General features: G+C 31.6%; 1 long non-coding RNA gene across 2 annotated transcripts in view; it reads right to left on the bottom strand.

The window, feature by feature from the left end:
- Window positions 1-285: 285 nt before the first annotated feature.
- Window positions 286-17,638, bottom strand: part of LOC116422571 — a 52,324-nt gene continuing 34,971 nt past the window's right edge. The window contains exon 4 of one of the 2 annotated variants that reach the window (XR_004233227.1): window positions 286-473. This is a non-coding gene — a long non-coding RNA (uncharacterized LOC116422571). Of the gene's footprint in view, window positions 474-6,387; window positions 9,214-17,638 lie in introns of those variants that run through there. The other variant, XR_004233226.1, reaches the window with a different exon arrangement.

The raw sequence follows: 17,638 nt of genomic DNA on the forward strand, positions 1-17,638 counted from the left end.
TATGGAAAACAATATTTTTAATGAAATGAGATCTTCTGTATCCAAAACTTAGTTTCCACACATATTTTTGCATAAGTTAGAATTTTAAATTTTTATGAACTTTTTTTTTGGTTATACATGTATATTATTTTTAATACACATTTCTTTACAAATCAAATTGGGAGAGAAAAATCAGAACAAAAGGGAAAAACACAAGAGAGGAAAAATAAACAGAAAAAGAAGAGAATATAGCATGTTTTAATTTACATTCAGTGTTTATGGTTCTCTTTCTAGATGTAGATGGTGTTTTCTATCAAAAGTTTTTTGGTATTGCTTTGGATCACTGTCTTTCTGGTTCTTGTTTCACACAGCATCAGTTATGTAAATCTTTCCAGGCCTTTCTAAAATTAGATTGTTCATTTTTTAGTAGAATAATAACATTACATTGTCTTCCTCAATTGATGGGCATCTGCTCATTTTCCAATTCTTTGCCACTACAAAAAAAAAAAAGAAGGAAAAAAAAAGCTGCTACAAACATTTTTTGCACATGCAGATCTTTAATCTCCTTAAAGATTTCCCTGGGATACAGACCCTGAAGTAGCATTGTTGAGTCAAAGTTATTACCAGTTTGATAGTCTTTCAGCATTGGTTCCAAATTGCTTTGCATGATGGCTGAATCTTTGCATTAACTCCACCAACAATCCATTAATGTCCCATATCATCATTATCTTTTCCTGTCATCTTAACCAATCTGACAGGTGTGAAATAGTGCCTCAGAATTGTTTAAATTTGCATTTCAGTAATCAATACTGATTTTAGAGACTTTTTTTTCTTATTATTATACATGGCTTTAATGTTGTCATCTGAAAATTGTTCATATATCTTGAACATTTATCATTTGGGAAATGACTTGTATTCTTATAAATTTTACACTTTTCTTTATATATTTTAGAAAGGAGACTTTATCAGAAATACTGGTTATTTAAAAACTTCATTTTAATCTTTTTTTGTTGATTCTGTTTCTGCAAAACATTTTTATTTAATATAATAAAAGCTTTCAATTTTGCCTTTAATATTGTTCTACAATTCTCTTTCATCATGAATTCCTACCTTCTCCAAAGATCTGATAGGTAAATTATCCCTTGCTCTCTTAACTTGCTTATGGTAACACCCTTTACAACCAAATCATGTACCCATTTTGACCTTATTCTGGTATGTAGAATGACATATGAGTCCATGCCTAGTTTCTGACATATTTTCTAGTTTTCCCAGCAATATTGTGAAATAATTATTTCTTATCCCAGAAACTGGAGTTTAGGGGTTTATCAAATACTAGATTACTATAGTCATTGATTATTGTGTCATGTGTATCTAATCTATTCCACTTATCTACTACTCTACTTCTTAGCCAGTAGCAAATGGCTTTGATGACTGATGCTTTATAATAGGATTTTAGGACTAGTAGGTAGTGCTAAGCCACTATCCTTTGTATTTTTTAAATTAATTTCCTTGATATTAGCTCTTTTGTTCTTCCTGATGAATTTTGTTATTTTTTTCTGCCTCTAAAATAATTTTTGGCAGTTTGATAAGCATGACACTGAACAAATAGATCAATTTAGATAAAAGTGTCCTTTTTATTTTATTAGCTTATTAATAATTCTGGAGCATTGCAACAATGTTCCTTCGGTATTCCTTGTGGGATCTTTTCCCAGAGGGATCGATGGATTGTTTCAATGATTATTGCCCTCTCTGGTTCTAATTTATCAATGTAGTTTCCCTTGATGATCTCTTCAAGAATGCTATCCAGGCTCTTTATTTTTGGTCATGATCTTCAGGTAGATCAATAATTTTAAAATTGTTTCTCCTGGACCTATTTTCCAGGTGAGCGGTTTTTCCAATGAGATATTTTACATTGTCTTCCATTTTCTTTTTTATTCTTTTTAATTTGATTGATCCTTCATGTCTCAAAAAGCCATTAGCTTCCATTTGTCCCATTCTAGTTTTTAATATGATTTTCTCCAGTTGACTTTGGTAGCTCCCTTTCAATTTGATTAATGCTACTTTTCAAGACATTTTCTTCCGCAAATTATTTATTATTTATATTATGCATTTGGCCTATTGTGTTTTTAAGGAAGATTTCTTCAGGGGATTTTTTTTTTTTTTGCATTTGACCAAATCATATTTTTTAAGGGGTTGAATTTCTTTTCCAAACTCTTCTCTCTCACATACCTCTCATTTCTTTTCTCATTTTTTTCTTCGATTTCTCTTGTCTTTTAAAGTAATTTATAAGCACTTTGAAGAAACCTCTTTGGGCTTATGTCCAATTCATATCACTCTGAGAATTCCTCTGTGGACATTTTGTCCTCATCTGAGTGGGTGTCATCATAGTAGCTTTCTAATGTTAAAGTTCTTTTCTTTCCTTCTCTTTTTTTTTACTTCTGTGACTTTTATGGCTGAGCTCTGCTCCTGGGGTAAAGTGGGTGCTGTCCCAAGCTTTCTATAAAGCTCTGAGCCTTGGCTTTGAGCACATGGGTCTCTTATGTCTGGTGTCTTGCTCACAGTAGCAGGTAGCTTTACCAGCTCTTTTCAGAATTTGCCTTCTAAGCTGCTACTGGAGACTACCCTGCTTGTCTTTTCTGCTACAGAACCATGACCAACCCAAGGGTCTCAGGTGCTGATCTGCTGTGTTTAAGACCCTCTCATCAGCTTTCCCAGATTCCATCTGACCCCAACTGAACACTCCTTTCACCCTAATTAGACTGACCTTTCTTGAAGTTTTTCAGTCTCCCTTGAGCTGAAGAATGGTTTCATTCCATCAGACTCTGTTCAGAGGCTTGGTTTCATGTGTTCAAGGGAAACTGGGAAAACTTGAGCAGCTTCCTGACTTTACTCTGTTATTTTGCATCTGCCTAATAAAATGACAAATCTGCAAAGAGTCTCTAGACAAAAATATTCCTTCTTAATATTGCTAAAGAAATCAAAAGGACATTTTAAAAATGTTTCCATACATCATTAACTTGAGACCAGTGGGGAGCTATCAATTTATCCCTTATCTACTCTTGTATTTTGCCTTGGTCTCATCTTGGGAATGCTCATCTCTGCAATGAAAGAACTAGGCTCCCCAGTGTCTCAGATCTGCTTTCTTTTCAGATGTTGAGCAAACCTGCTATATTTGATTCAATTCTCACACATTCTCCCCCGAAGAGAGGAGAAATGTTAAATAGGCAGGAGAAGAGAATAAGACAGATGTAAAAATCTTATCTATCTATCTATCTATATTTATGTGTGTATATACATACATACACACACACACACACACACACACACATATATATATATATATATATATATATATATATATATGAATATACATTCAGATACAGAGAAGACAAACATTTATCAGGTATGAGATAGTTTTATTACCAAACAAAGAAAATGGATTCTAAATATTTTAAATGCTTATTACTCAATCATTTTTTTTAAATAGTGCTTTAAGTGCAAAACCAAATTCAATGAAGAGCAAAAATAAGATTCCTTATAAAAGAATCTAGCTAAAAATTTTATTAAAGCTTTAACTACAGAACTGTATCCAGGACTTATAAACTGCCAATGTTCTAGAAAGTGTTATTCACTCAGAGGAATGTATGCATGACTTAGTCATTCAGAGATGTTAGTTCCTTTTTTTTATTGTAATGTGAGCAAAGCTTCTAATTATAAAACTGAGGCATATAAAAGGGCCAATTCCTCTTTACTGTTTTAATACTCTTCAAAATCGAGGCTAATCTTGCTTAAAGGAACTTTTTCAGAGTGTTTGGAATGAAGCTATGAGAAGCTAACAGCCAATCAAATAAATTCAAGGTCTAAATTGGGAAATTATTACTGGATTTCTTGTATTTCTATCAGGCAAAAATGAGGCAAATATATGTAAAGCTATTATTTCTTCCATCATGAATGATGTTTAGAAGAAATGTTGGGATACAGAAAGAAAAATTCTGTAGGAATGGAAACACTGTCTAAAAGCCTCTACTATATTTATTTGAAGTCCTAAATAGTTCCTAGATCCTCTTTTGACTTCCGTACTCAAGCTATATCAAGCTGTTTCAGAATGGAAATTAAAAAAAAAAAGTTTTCATCTCTAAACAAAGCCCCTTAAAGCTTAAGTAAAATCTAAGAATCTGTTCAAATTATTCATCCTATATGGATCTCAAGTTTCATTTTCCATGAATCTCCCATACCACTACCCTTTTATTTACTTAAAAAAAAAAAAAAGTAGATAAGAAAAACAGAAAAGGAATACAAAACAAAATGAAACAAAAGAGAACATTTTCATGTATCAGTAGAACATCAGTGAGGATTGATATTATATAACAACAAATTCCAGATCAAGAAAGTGTATATGTTAGTAGAAGAAATTATGTGCAGGAGTGTCCATCTTTTCGTTATTTCCTTGTAAATTGTTCTTTTATTCTATGCTGTTCAACTTATTCACTTTATACTTCCCCCCTTTTATTACCCCCATTTTTCCCAAGCAGGTTATAGTTTAAAAGAATATATTTATGTATACATATGTAGATATATACATACACATACACATAAAAAAATCCACACACACTGAAATGATCAATTGAATTTCTATTTGTAATACATTTGGCAGAATAACACTGGCAAGCTAATGATTACAGTTAGATATCTATTGTACTCCCCTGGGGCTATTTTTTTGCACAAGTACACAGCTGATTAAGAAATGATATAAATATGGCCATTAATACTGAGAGCAAAATAAAATAAACAGTTGACTTATAAACCGTAGATTGAATCCTATCTTACATAATTAATTGCAAATTCTCAGAAGCTTAGTTTGTTCATCTATCAATTTGAACTAATATTATTTCCATTCTGATTCAAAGGGCTGTTTTTTTGAAAATGTTTTTCGAATGAGAAGGTGTTATGTAAATTAGAGCAATTATTATTCCATTATCTCTCCTCTAATCTGAAGGCATCACTCAATGGGACCATTAATAGTACAGAAAAAAGGGCAGCAGGAAATTTGGTGAAAGCTAACTAAATGGAGGTAAAATATTCAGTCAAACTGAGTCATTACAAATTAGGAAGAAAAAGAAGCAGCAAGAAAATTAACCATAGGAAAAGGGATAATGAAACCAAGAGGTTTGTATAACATTCTGATGCCCCTGCACTCCACAACTGAAAGTATTAAAACACCATTCAAGATTTCAGAGTTCCAAACGGGAGTCCAAAGAGTCATTAACAGGAAAAATTAAAATCATTTAGAATTTACAATCTTGCATGGATATAAGTCCTAATAGAGGAAATCTAAAATTGCTTCCAACTCTTAATCCTATGAAAGAATATAATGTAATAGATGGTCCCAGTGATTATTATTTAAACTGCTAACTCCTATCATAAACCAGGAATATTGTTCTTGTAGTTGCTATTTTTGCTTTTTTTTTTTTTTTTTTTAAATCAACAATCTGCAAAAGATCTATGGCAAATAACTCTTAGGGCTAATCCAGGTGTTATGATTTAAACCAAAGAGAGTCAGGAAATTGTTAGTTATGGGCGTCCAGACTACATCACAATAGACCTCATTACCTTCACAAAGACTAGGAGTATTTGTTTCTTGAATGGACTAATACTAGAAGCCAGAGGCATTAATGACTCTTTCTTTTTAAAGTGTCTCTTCTGCTACTTGTCTTACTTAGAAGTGTTGTCCTTGAGATAAGTGTCAGTTTTAGATCACTATTTTTTAAAAAGATGTGGAAGACAACAGAAAGGATCCATGAATATTATTGTTCTGTAAGAAATGACCAGCAGGATGAATACAGAGAGGCTTGGAGAGACTTACATGAACTGATGCTGAGTGAAATGAGCAGAACCAAGAGATCCTTATATAGGTCAACAAAGATACTGTATGAGGATGTATTCTGATGGAAGTGGATTTCTTTGACAAAGAGACCTAATTCAGTTTCAGTTGATCAATGATGGACAGAAGCAGCTACACCCAAAGAAAAAAAACACTGGGAAATGAATGTTAACTGTTTGCATTTTTTGTTTTTCTTCCCGGGTTATTTTTACCTTCTGAATCCAATTCTCCCTGAGCAACAAAAAAAACTGTTTAGTTCTGCGCACATATATTGTATCTAGGATATACTACAACATATGCAACAGATATAGGACTGCTTGCCATCTAGGGGATAGGATGGAGGGAGGGAGGGGAAAAATCAGAGCAGAAGTGAGTACAAGGGATAATGTTGTAAAACAATTACCCTGGCATGGATTCTGTCAATAAAAAGTTATTATAATAAAAAAAAAGAAAGGATCCATGCATATAGCTGTGTGTAATATATATATATATATATATATATATATCATATGTATGTGTGCTAAATGTTAAGAATAACTGATCTTTACTCTCATTTTATTTCTATTAAATTATTTTCTTAAATCTGTCTATGGGACAGAAAGTAATCTGGAAGAATAATATACTATTCCTGGCAAGGCCACTTACATTCTAGTAATGTTTACAAATCATGTTCCAACATTTTTGGTTTCTAGCAACTTTTTTCTTGATTCTCTGACAGATAAAACCATCAAATTAATCCCAGATCTATCTACATCATTTTCAAGTGAAGCATCTGTCTTTATGAGATCTTTTCCTAAAACTAAGCAGCGTCAAATGATTTTCAGAATTTCTCTTGGATTTGGTTCTCAAATTTTCATTTTATTCTTATTCATTTATTCCCTCTCATATTTTCTACTTTTTGCATTCTCTCACCCAAGTTCAATATTTGTGGCATTTTATTAATATAGAATTAAGCTTTTAATGATAATGTTAATAGAGCATGTTAAGGTTTACAAAGTGTATATATCTCATTTAATCTCATTTGTATTTCATTTAATCATCATACAATCTTAAGTGATATTTCATTCGGCTTTTACAAATGAGAAAACTTCAACTAAAAGTTTAAGTGAATTGGTAAGAGTCACATTGCTAGAAAATATGTAAGGCAAAATTCAAACTCACAGTTTTCTAATTCCACTTTAGACTTTATTTATTACATAAGTTTAAGTGAGTTATTTGTGATTTAGTTGAATTTATTCATTCAACTCATTCATTTTCACTCATTTCACAAACATCTATTTAGTACCTAATGCATTCAGTATATTGTTACAGGTATTAGAAAAATTATAAAAATAAATCAGGAAGTGTCTTTGCCCTAAAGGATCTTTTAATTCAGCAATACTTTCTTTTTTTTCATTATTACGTCTCTAAAGGAAGTCTAATTTTAGGCTATTAACAAAATAGCCACCTCTATTCTCTGGGTAGTAGCTACCCAAAATATAAGCCCATGTTTTCCAGTGCCATGAAATGCTTCATCCATTTTTGCAAGCCTATTCATTGCAACTCAACTCTTTGGAAATTCTAACAACTTTTATCCTAAAATTAGAAAGAAGAAGAAATAAGTAATGATAAGAATGGACTACATAGCCTTTTAAAGCTGCTTTTTGAATATATATTAACTTTACATACAGACAAAACCTGAAAATTAACAATTTATATAAACTTTTTAAGGATGTTCAGAAGGTTTGTCTTGATTTTATTCAAGAAATAGTCTAGCTTTGCTTTTCTTTCTTTATTTATTGTGGTAAAATTTTTAGCAAACTTTTTTTTAATGAAAGGCATAAATAATAATTAAACATTGTTACACCAAAGGGCTAAGAATTCTAGAAAAAATCAATTATCCTTCAATCTCCAAATGCCCATTATATATAATTTCTTGCTTGGGTCTTTTCACTTTAGTCTGTATACAATAGAATTTATTCTGGTAATGAGGCTTTCAAAGGACATTTTATTTGACAGAAGGGTTATACTTAAAAGCTTTTTATCAAAATAAGTAGAGATGTATTTTTAAATAGTTCTCATCAGTACAGCTGTCTTTAAAACCAAAGTATAAATACTGATAAATGAGGATTATTTTTCTATTTGCTTTGCTGTTGGTAAAACAAAGTAAGCATTTTAATGGACCTGCTAAGTGGTTGATAGACAAGCAATGGGTATTTTCAAATATGATAATGAGCTATCTATATGGATGCATGACTAGATTTTTCACCATGTGTATACACAAGAAAGCACTTGGAATTTATAAGAGAATCAGAATTCTATTTACATGGCCACTGGGATGAAATTTAAATTACCTTATGCATTTAAATATCCCTATTTTCGCCCCCATACAGCCATTATTTAGTTTGCAAACTCATTAAACTACATAACATGTTGTTATTAACTGCCAAAGAAATCATGTCAAATTAGGTGTGGATTTTTATTACTGAGAAAATCATAAGACAACATTCTTCAAATGTTTGAAATCCCAAAGTGAGTGAAGGAGAAAAAGTTTGGTTAAATGTCTTCATTTCATTCTTCAGATAAAGGTATTTAATTTTAATGGTTTCTACTTACAAATTATTATTCCCCATTTTTTTTTAGCACCAGCTTGATGTTTATCCCCTAGTTTCTGAAACCCCATGATTGTCTCCAACCAAAATTAATGAAGTAGATTACTTTGCATAGAAATTGGACATTTTCTTATAAAAAAGAGCACAAGATTCAGTCGCAAAGAAACAAAAAGAAATAAACCAAAACCAACAAGAACAACCCCAACTATCTCAAAATGTCACAGTCCTGATTTTCTTCATAACAATTACATGGCATTTTTAAAACATGCCTTTATTGAAAGAAAGAATAATGTCATAGATAGGACTATGGACTAGTAGTGATTTGGATTTCATACCCAGAGCAACTATGCATTACCCATTTGAATTTTATGACATATTACTCATCTTGAACTATTATCTTCATCAGAAAAAGTGATAATAATACCTACTTTATAAGCTTATTGTAAAGAAAGTAGTTCAGAATTCTAAAAGAGATTATTATTTAAGAATAAGATAATTCAAAAAAATTTCTAGTAAATGTGGTTTAAAAAATATTTCTAATATATAATCAAACTTGCCTTTCCTGTATGTACTGTAAGTAAATATTAATACATTTCTTTTCTTAAGAACATTAACATCATTGTTAGAGAAAGCTGAAATTAAAAAAAAAAAAGGTTGTTTTTCATTCATTATTTCAGTCATGTCAGACTCTTTGTGAAACCACTGTTTTTGTTGTTGTTGTTGTTGTTGTTGTTTTGCACAGATACTGGAATATATTAATACCTAAATCAGGAAGAGCAAAAAACAGAGAAAGAAAACTATTAAAAAAAAAAAAGGTTTTTTTTCATTCATTATTTCAGTCATGTCAGACTCTTTGTGAAACCACTGTTTTTGTTGTTGTTGTTGTTGTTTTGAACAGATAATGGAATATATTAATACCTAAACCAGGAAGAGCAAAAACAGAGAAAGAAAACTATCGATCTCCCTAACTGAATATTGATGGAAAAATTATACAGAAAATATTACCAAAGACATTACAACAAATCAGCAGGATAATATGAGATGACCAAGTAGAATTTATACCATGAATGCAGGACTGATTCAGTATTAGAAAATAGCCATTATTGACCATATCAATTAAAAAAACTAACTGAAATCTTATGTTAATCTTAATAGAGGCAGAAAAATAGAGCAATCATTCCTACTAAAAATAGAGAACATAGTAATAAATAGGAGTTTTATCTTTTTTTGTAGCAATCGTGTAATTTATTAAAATGATGTGACAGTTTTTCCTCATGTTTTTATTTATTTTCAAAATATTTGCATGGATAATTTTCAACATTCACCCTTTTAAAACCTTGTGTTCCAAATTTTTCTCTCCTTTTCCCTTATCCTCATTGTAGATGGCAAGTAATCTAATAATGGTAAATATGTATAATTCTTCTATACATATTTCCACAAATACTGTGCTGCCAAAGAGAAATCAGATCAAAAAGAAAAAAAATGATAGAGAAAACAAAATGCAAACAAAAAAACAACAAAAAGAGTGAAAATACTATGTTGTGATCCACACTCAGTTCCCAGAGTCTTCTCTCTGAATGCAAATGGCTTTCTTCATCACAAGATCATTGGAACTGGCCTGAATCATCTCACTATTGAAGAGAACAATGTCCAGCAGAATTTATCTTCTTATAATTGTGTTGCCATGTATAATGATCTCCTAGTTTTGTTCAATTTACTTAGCATCAATTCATATAAGTCTCTTCAAGATTCTCTGAAATCATCCTGCTGGTCATTTCCTACAGAACAATAAAATTCCATAGCATTCATATACCATAACCTATTCAGCCATTCCCCAATTGATGGTCATCCACACAGTTTCCAGTTTTTAGCCACTACAGAAAGGGCTGCCGCAAACATTTTTGCACATATGGGTCCCTTTCCCTCCTTTAGGATCTCTTTGTAACACAAGCCCAGTAAAAACACTGCTGAATCAACGGGTATGCACAGTTTGATAACTTTTTGAGCATAGTCCCAAATTGCTTTCCAGAATTGTTGAAATCAGTTCACAACTCCACCAATAATGTATTAGTGTCCTAGTTTTCCCAGATCCCCTCCAACATTGGTCATTATCTTTTCCTGCTATCTTAGCCAATATGAGAGCTGTGTAGTGGTACCTCAGAGTTTCTTAATTTGCATTTCTCTGATCAATAGTGAATTTGAGCACCTTCTCATATGACTAGAAATAGTTTTAATTTCTTCATCTGAAAATTGCCTGTTCATATCCTATGATCAATCATCCATTGAAGAATGGCTTAAATTCTTATAAATTTGAGTCAATTCTGTATATATTTTTAAAATGATGCCCTTATCAGAACCCTTGAATGTAAAACATTTTTTCCAGTTTATTGATTCACTTATAAACTTGTCTGCATTGGTTTTGTTTGTACAAAAAAAATTCAACTTAATGTAATCAAAAAAATTGTCCATTTTGTACTCAATAATGTACTCCAATTCTTTTTTCTCCACAAATCCCTTCCTTCTCCACAAATCTAAGAGATAAGCTATCCTTTATTGTTCTAATTTGCTTATAATATTACTCTTTATGTCTAAATCATGAACCTATTTTATCCTTATCTTGGTATGTGGTGTTAGATGCCTGTCAATGCCTAGTTTCAGCCACACTAATTTCCATTTATTTTCCAGCAATTTTTGTCGAATAGTGAGTTCTTATCCCAAAAGTTGGGTTGTTTGGGTTTGGCAAATATTAGATTACTATAATCATTTACTATTTTGCACTGTGAATCTAACCTATTCCACTGTTCAATTACTCATTTTTTAGCCAATACCAAATGGCTTTTGATGATTGCTGCTTTATAATATATTGTTTTATATCTGGTACAACTAGACCACCTTTGTTTGCATTTTGTTTCATTAATTCCCTTCAAATTCTTGACATTTTGTTCTTCAAAATGAACTTTGTTATTTTGTCTGGCTCTGTGTGGTGATTTCTTATGAGATTTATTGGTATGGCACTGAATAATTAGATTAATTTAAGCAGAATTGCCATTTTTATTATATTATTATTATATTGGCTCATTCTCCCCATGAACACTTGACATTTTTCTAATTGATTAGAACTGATTTTATTTGTGTGGAAAGTGTTTTGTAATTGTGTTCATATACTTTCTGACTTTGCTTTAGCAGGTAGACTCCCAAATATTTTAAAATATCTACAGTTATTTTACATAGAATCTCTCTTTGTATCTCTTACTGCTGGACTTTGTTGGTAATATATAAAAATGCTGATGATTTCTGTGGTCTTATTTTGTATCCTGCAATTTGTGAAAGTTGTGGTCTGCTTCTAGTAGTTGCTTAGTTGATTTTCTGGGATTCTCTAAGTGTATTATTATATCATCTGCAAAGAGTAATTATTTAGTTTCCTCATTACCTATTCTAGCTTCTTTAATGTCTTTTTCTTCTCTTTTTGCCAAAGCTAACATTTCTAATACAATATTGACTAGAAATGGTGGTAGTGGGAAACTTTATTTTACCTATTAGGAATGGTTCTAATCCCCATTAGATCTGATTCTTGCTGATGGCTTTACATAAATACTAGTGATCCACTTAATCCTATACTTTCTAGTGTTTTTAATAGGAATGGCTCTTGAACTTTGTCAAATGATTTTTCTGTAATATGATTTTTGCTAGTTTGGTTATTCAGATAGTCAATTATTCTAATGCTGTTTCTAGTATTGAATCAGCTTGGCATTCCTGTTATAAATTCTATGTAATCATGGTGTATTATCCTGTAAACAACGTGCTGTTACCTCTTTATTAAAATTTATTTAAGATTTTTGCCTTAATATTCATTAGAGAATTTGGTATATATATATATATAGTTTTGGCTCTACCTGGGTTAGGTATCAGTATCTAATGGCATAAATGACATAAAAGAAATTTGGTAGGAGTACTCCTTTTCCTATTTTTTCCAATAGTTTGTATAATATTGGAATTAATTGTTCTTTAAATATTTGGTAGAATTCACATGTAAATCCATTTGGACCTGCAAATTTTTTCTCAGGAAGTTAATAGCTTGTTCAATTTCTTTTTTCTAAAATGGAGTATTAAAGTAACTTATTTCCTCTTCTGTTAATCTGGGCAATATATATTTTTATGAGTACTCTTCCATTTCATTTAGATTATTAGACTTATTGCCATATAGTTGGGCAAAATAATTCCTAATTATTAGTCCAATTTCCTCTTCATTGGTGGAAAGTTCTCTTGTTTTATTTTGATACTAACAATTTGATTTTCTTCTTTACTTTTTCAAGTTAACTAAAGGTTTATGTATTTATTTTCCCATAAAATTGTTACTATTACTCATTAATTAAATAGTTTGACCAAAATTGAACTTTTAAATAAGGTGTTTTTTTTATTCAATTTTTTTCCATTTCACAAACTCTGTTTCACAAAGACTTGTTTTATTTTTCGTTTGTCAAATCTATTATGAAAGAAAAGAGAAAAGTATAACTTGTGGTAAATGAGATGGCAGGAAATACAGAATTAGTCATTTTAACTGTGAATATGAATAAGATGAATTCTCCCATAAAACACATACAATTAGCAGATTGGATTAAAAGCCAGAATTCTACAATATGTTGCTTACAACAATTGTTGTAAGCAGAGTGATACACACACAGTAAAGGAAAAAAGGCTGTAGCAGAATCTATTATGTGTCAGGTAAAGGAAAAAAATCATGGATAGTGATCCTGATCTCAGATCAAGTAAAAGCAAAAAATAGATCTAATTAAAAGAGATAAGGAAGAAAAATGTATTTTGCTAAAGGGTACCATAGATAATGGAGTAATATCAATACTAAATATATATACATTAAGTAGTGTAGCACCTAAATGCTTAGAAAAGTTAAGTGAGCTGCAAGAAGAAATACACACCAAAACTATACTAATGGTGGATCTCAACCTTGCTCCCTCTGAACTAGATAAATTGAACCACAAAATGAATAAGAAATAAAATAAGGAAGTAAATAGAATTTTAGAAAAGTTAGCTATAATAGATCTTTGGAGCAAATTAAATGGAGACAGAAAAGAGTATACTTTTTTCCCCCTTGGGCCTTTTATGGCACAGCTGTAGTGGTGATACCTAAACCAGGTAGTGTGAAGACAGAAAGAAAATTATGGAACAATTTCTCTAATTAATATTGATGCAAAAATCTTAGGTAAAATATTAGCAAAGAGATTAGAAAAAGTCATCTCCAGGATAAAACACTATGACCAAGTAGAATTTATAACAGGAATGCAGGGCTGGTTCAATATAAGGAAAACTATTAGCACAATTGACTATATCAATAACCAAAGTAACAAAAATCATATGATTATCTCAACAGCTGCACAAAAGGCATTTGCCAAAATCCAACATCCATTCCTATTAACGTTCCTACAAGAATAAATTGAGCTTTCCTTAAAATTATCAGTAGCATTTATCTAAAACCATCAGCAAGCCTAATATGTAATGGAACAAACTAGAACCCTTTACAATAAGATGAGGGGTGAAATTATATTAGAAATGTTAGCTTTCCCAATAAAAGAAGAAAAAAAAAAACTTTAAAGAAATTAGAGTAGGAAATGAATTTATCATTCTATACAGATGATATAATGGTATAGAAAACCCTAGAAAATCAACTAAAAAAAACTACTAGAAGTAATTCACAAGTTTAATAAAGTTGCAGGATAGAAAATAAATCCATAAAAATCATCAGGATTTTTACATATTATCTACAAAGTCCAACACCAAAGGTTACAAAGAAAAACCCATTTAAAATGATTGTTGATAATATAAAATATATCAGAGACTACCTGCCAAGTCAAAGTCAGGAAGAATATGAACACAATTACAAAACATTTTTCACACAAATAAAGTCAGATCTAATCAATTGGAAAAAAACATCAAGTGCTGATATGACTATAATAAAAATGACAATACTACCTAAAGGAGATGAATTTAGTGCCATACTAATAAAATTCTTAAGAAATTATTTTAAAGGTCTAGAAAAAATAATAACAAAGTTCATCTGGAAGAACAAAAGGGAATTAATGAATTAATGAAAAAAAATGCTAATAAAGATGGCCTAGCTTATTCAGACTTAAAACTATATTATAAAGGAGCCATAATCAGAATCCCTTGACAAATGATCAAAGGACATGAAAAGACAATTTTTAGATGGAGAAACTGAAACCATCTCTAGCCATATGAAAAAGTGTTCTAAATCACTATTGACCCAAGAAATGAAAATGAAGATATCTCTGAGGTCCCACTATATACTAATCATATTGGCTAAGATGACAGGATAAGATAATGATGAATGCTGGAGGAGATGTGAGAAAACTGGCATTTCTCTAATACATTGTTGGTGGAAGTGTGAATGGATCCAACCATTCTGGAAAGCAATTTGGAACAATGCTCCAAAAGTTATCAAACTGTGCATATCTTTTGACACAGCAGTGTTTCTATCTTGTATCCCAAAGATATCTTAAAGAAGGGAAAGGGACCTGTATGTGCAAAAATGTTTGTAGCAGCCCTGTTTGTAGTGGCCAGAAATTGGAAACTGAGTGGATGCCCATCAGTTGGAGAATGGCTGAATAAGTTGTGGTATATGAATATTATGGAATAATATCGTTCTGTAAGAAATGACCAGCAGGATGATTTCAGAGAGGTCTGGGGAGACTTACATGAACTAATGCTAAGTGAAATGAGCAGAACCAGGATATCATTATACATGGCAACAAGATTATATGATGATCAGTTCTGATGGACTTGGCCATCTTCAACAATGAAATGTTTCAAACCAGTTCCAATTGTGCAGTGAAGAAAAGAGCCATCTACACCCAGAGAGAGGCCTGTGGCAACTGAATGTGGTTCACAGCATAGCATTTTCACTCCTTTTGTTGTTGCTTGCTTGCATTTTGTTTTCTTTCTCATTTTTCTTCCTTTTTGATCAGATTTTTCTCGTGCAGCATGATGATTGTATAAATATGTATGACTATATTCAATTTATATGTATATGTATGTATATATATATATATATATATATATATACATTACCATTTTAAATACATATTGGATTACTTGCCATCTAGGGGAGAGGAGGGTGAAGGAAAGGGGGGGATTGGAACATAAGATTTTGCAAGGGATAATGTTGAAAAATTATTATTGCACATTTTGAAAATTAAAAAAAAATCTATTATGGTGGTGGAGGTAAGGTGGCAGACAGGACAGATGTTTCTTACTGATCTTCTGCTAAGACCCTCAACTAAATAGCAAATTCAGACTCAGAATTAGTGCTGGATTGGCAGAATTCCTAAATATTGGAAGTGCAAGAAAATTACCAGCAGAAGATAATTTCAAAGATCCTCAGAAAAGGTCTGTTTTGTTCAGGCACAGAGGGAGGCTAGGCACAGGCAATAAGGCAGAGCACAGAGCCCTGTGAACACTGAGCAGACCCAGGGCAGGTTGGCGACTCTGTGGGGTGGTGCAGACTCAGCACAGGAGAGAATCTTCAGGGAGGAATCTACATCAGTGTTGGCTATGCTGCCCTGGTTTCAAGGCAGTGGATCAGCAGGGAAGTTGTAAAACATCAAACACAATCACAAAAGGTAAATAGTGTGTCCCAAAGCATTGGAGACTCATGGGATCTGCCACGCCCACCCAGCACCAGGAGTGAGTCAGCAAGCAGTACAGAGGCTTCTAATTCACAGCTGCTTGTAGAAGAATCTTGGAAAACCTCCCGCACCCTAAAGGTGGACATGAAAATTTGAAAAATTAATAAAAAAGTAAAAAGAACTCTGATGATACACAACTTTTATCATGAAAGAGAACAGATTTCAAACACTGAGGAGACTAAAAGTGAATTGTCTCCAGATGAAACCTGGATATAATTTGGTCCCCATCACACAAGGCTCTCCTAGAAGAAATTAAAAAGGATCTCAAAAGAGAGCTAGAAGAAAAATGGGGAAAGGAAAGGAAAACTTTGAAAGAGGGTTTGGAAAAGGCATATAACTCATTAAAAGATAGATTTGACAAAATGGAAAAAGAAAGCAATTGCAAGAAAATCAGAATTTCTGAAATAGAAAACGTAAATAACTCCCAAGAAAATAGAATTTGTTAAATGGAAAAAGAAAATAAATCCTTAAAAAACAGAATTTGTGAAATGGAAAAAAAAAATCCATACACCAAAACAACTCATTTAAAATTCAGTTAGACAAATACAAAAAGTAAAAAAAAAAAAAGTAAAAGAAGAAAATAATTCACTAAAAATCAGAACTGAACAAATGGAAATGAATGACTCGATGAGACATCAACGATGAGTCAAGCAAAACCAAAAAAAATGAAAAAATAGGAAAAAAAAATGTAAAATACCTACTGGGGAAAACAACTGACCTGGAAAATAGATCTCCAGGAGACAATCTAAAGATTTTGGAACTCCCTGAAAACTATCATTAAAAAAAAGAGCTTAAACACTATTTTTCAGGAAATCATCAAAGAGAACTGCCCTAATGTCATAGAATCAGAAGGTAAATAGCCATTGAAAGAATTAATCGAACAACTCCTAAAAGAGACCCCAAAATTAAAACTCCAAGGAATATCATGGCTAAATTTTAGAACAATTAGACCAAGGAAAAAAATATTGCAAGCAGCCAGGAAAAAAAAAAAAAAAAACAATTCAACTAGCAAGGAGTTACAATAAGGATTACCCAGCATCTAGCAGCTTTCACCTCAAAGGATCAAAGGGCCTGGAATCTGATATTTCAAAAGGCAAAGGAACTTGGAATGCAGCCAAGAATAAATTACCCAACTAAATTGAGCATTTTCTTCCAGGAAGAAGATGGGCATTCAATGAAACAGGTGAATTCCATTTATATCTGATGAGAAGACCAAAACTAAAAAAAAAAATTAACTTCCAAATATATGACTCAAGAGTAGAATAAAATGGTAAAAAGAAAAGAATACTTGAAAACGGTAATTCTGTTATGGGTATAGATAGACAGTGCATGTATAATTTGATTTTACTGTTATAAAAAAAGGAACTTGAGGTGGAAAGGAAATGGATCCAGAAAAAAGGGAAAAGTGGAGGTAAAATGAGGGAAATTACATCTCATGAAGAGGCAAAGGAAGCTTATTATATTTGAAG

Source organism: Sarcophilus harrisii, chromosome 1 (assembly GCF_902635505.1).
Source record: "Sarcophilus harrisii chromosome 1, mSarHar1.11, whole genome shotgun sequence".
Classification (NCBI taxonomy): domain Eukaryota; kingdom Metazoa; phylum Chordata; class Mammalia; order Dasyuromorphia; family Dasyuridae; genus Sarcophilus; species Sarcophilus harrisii.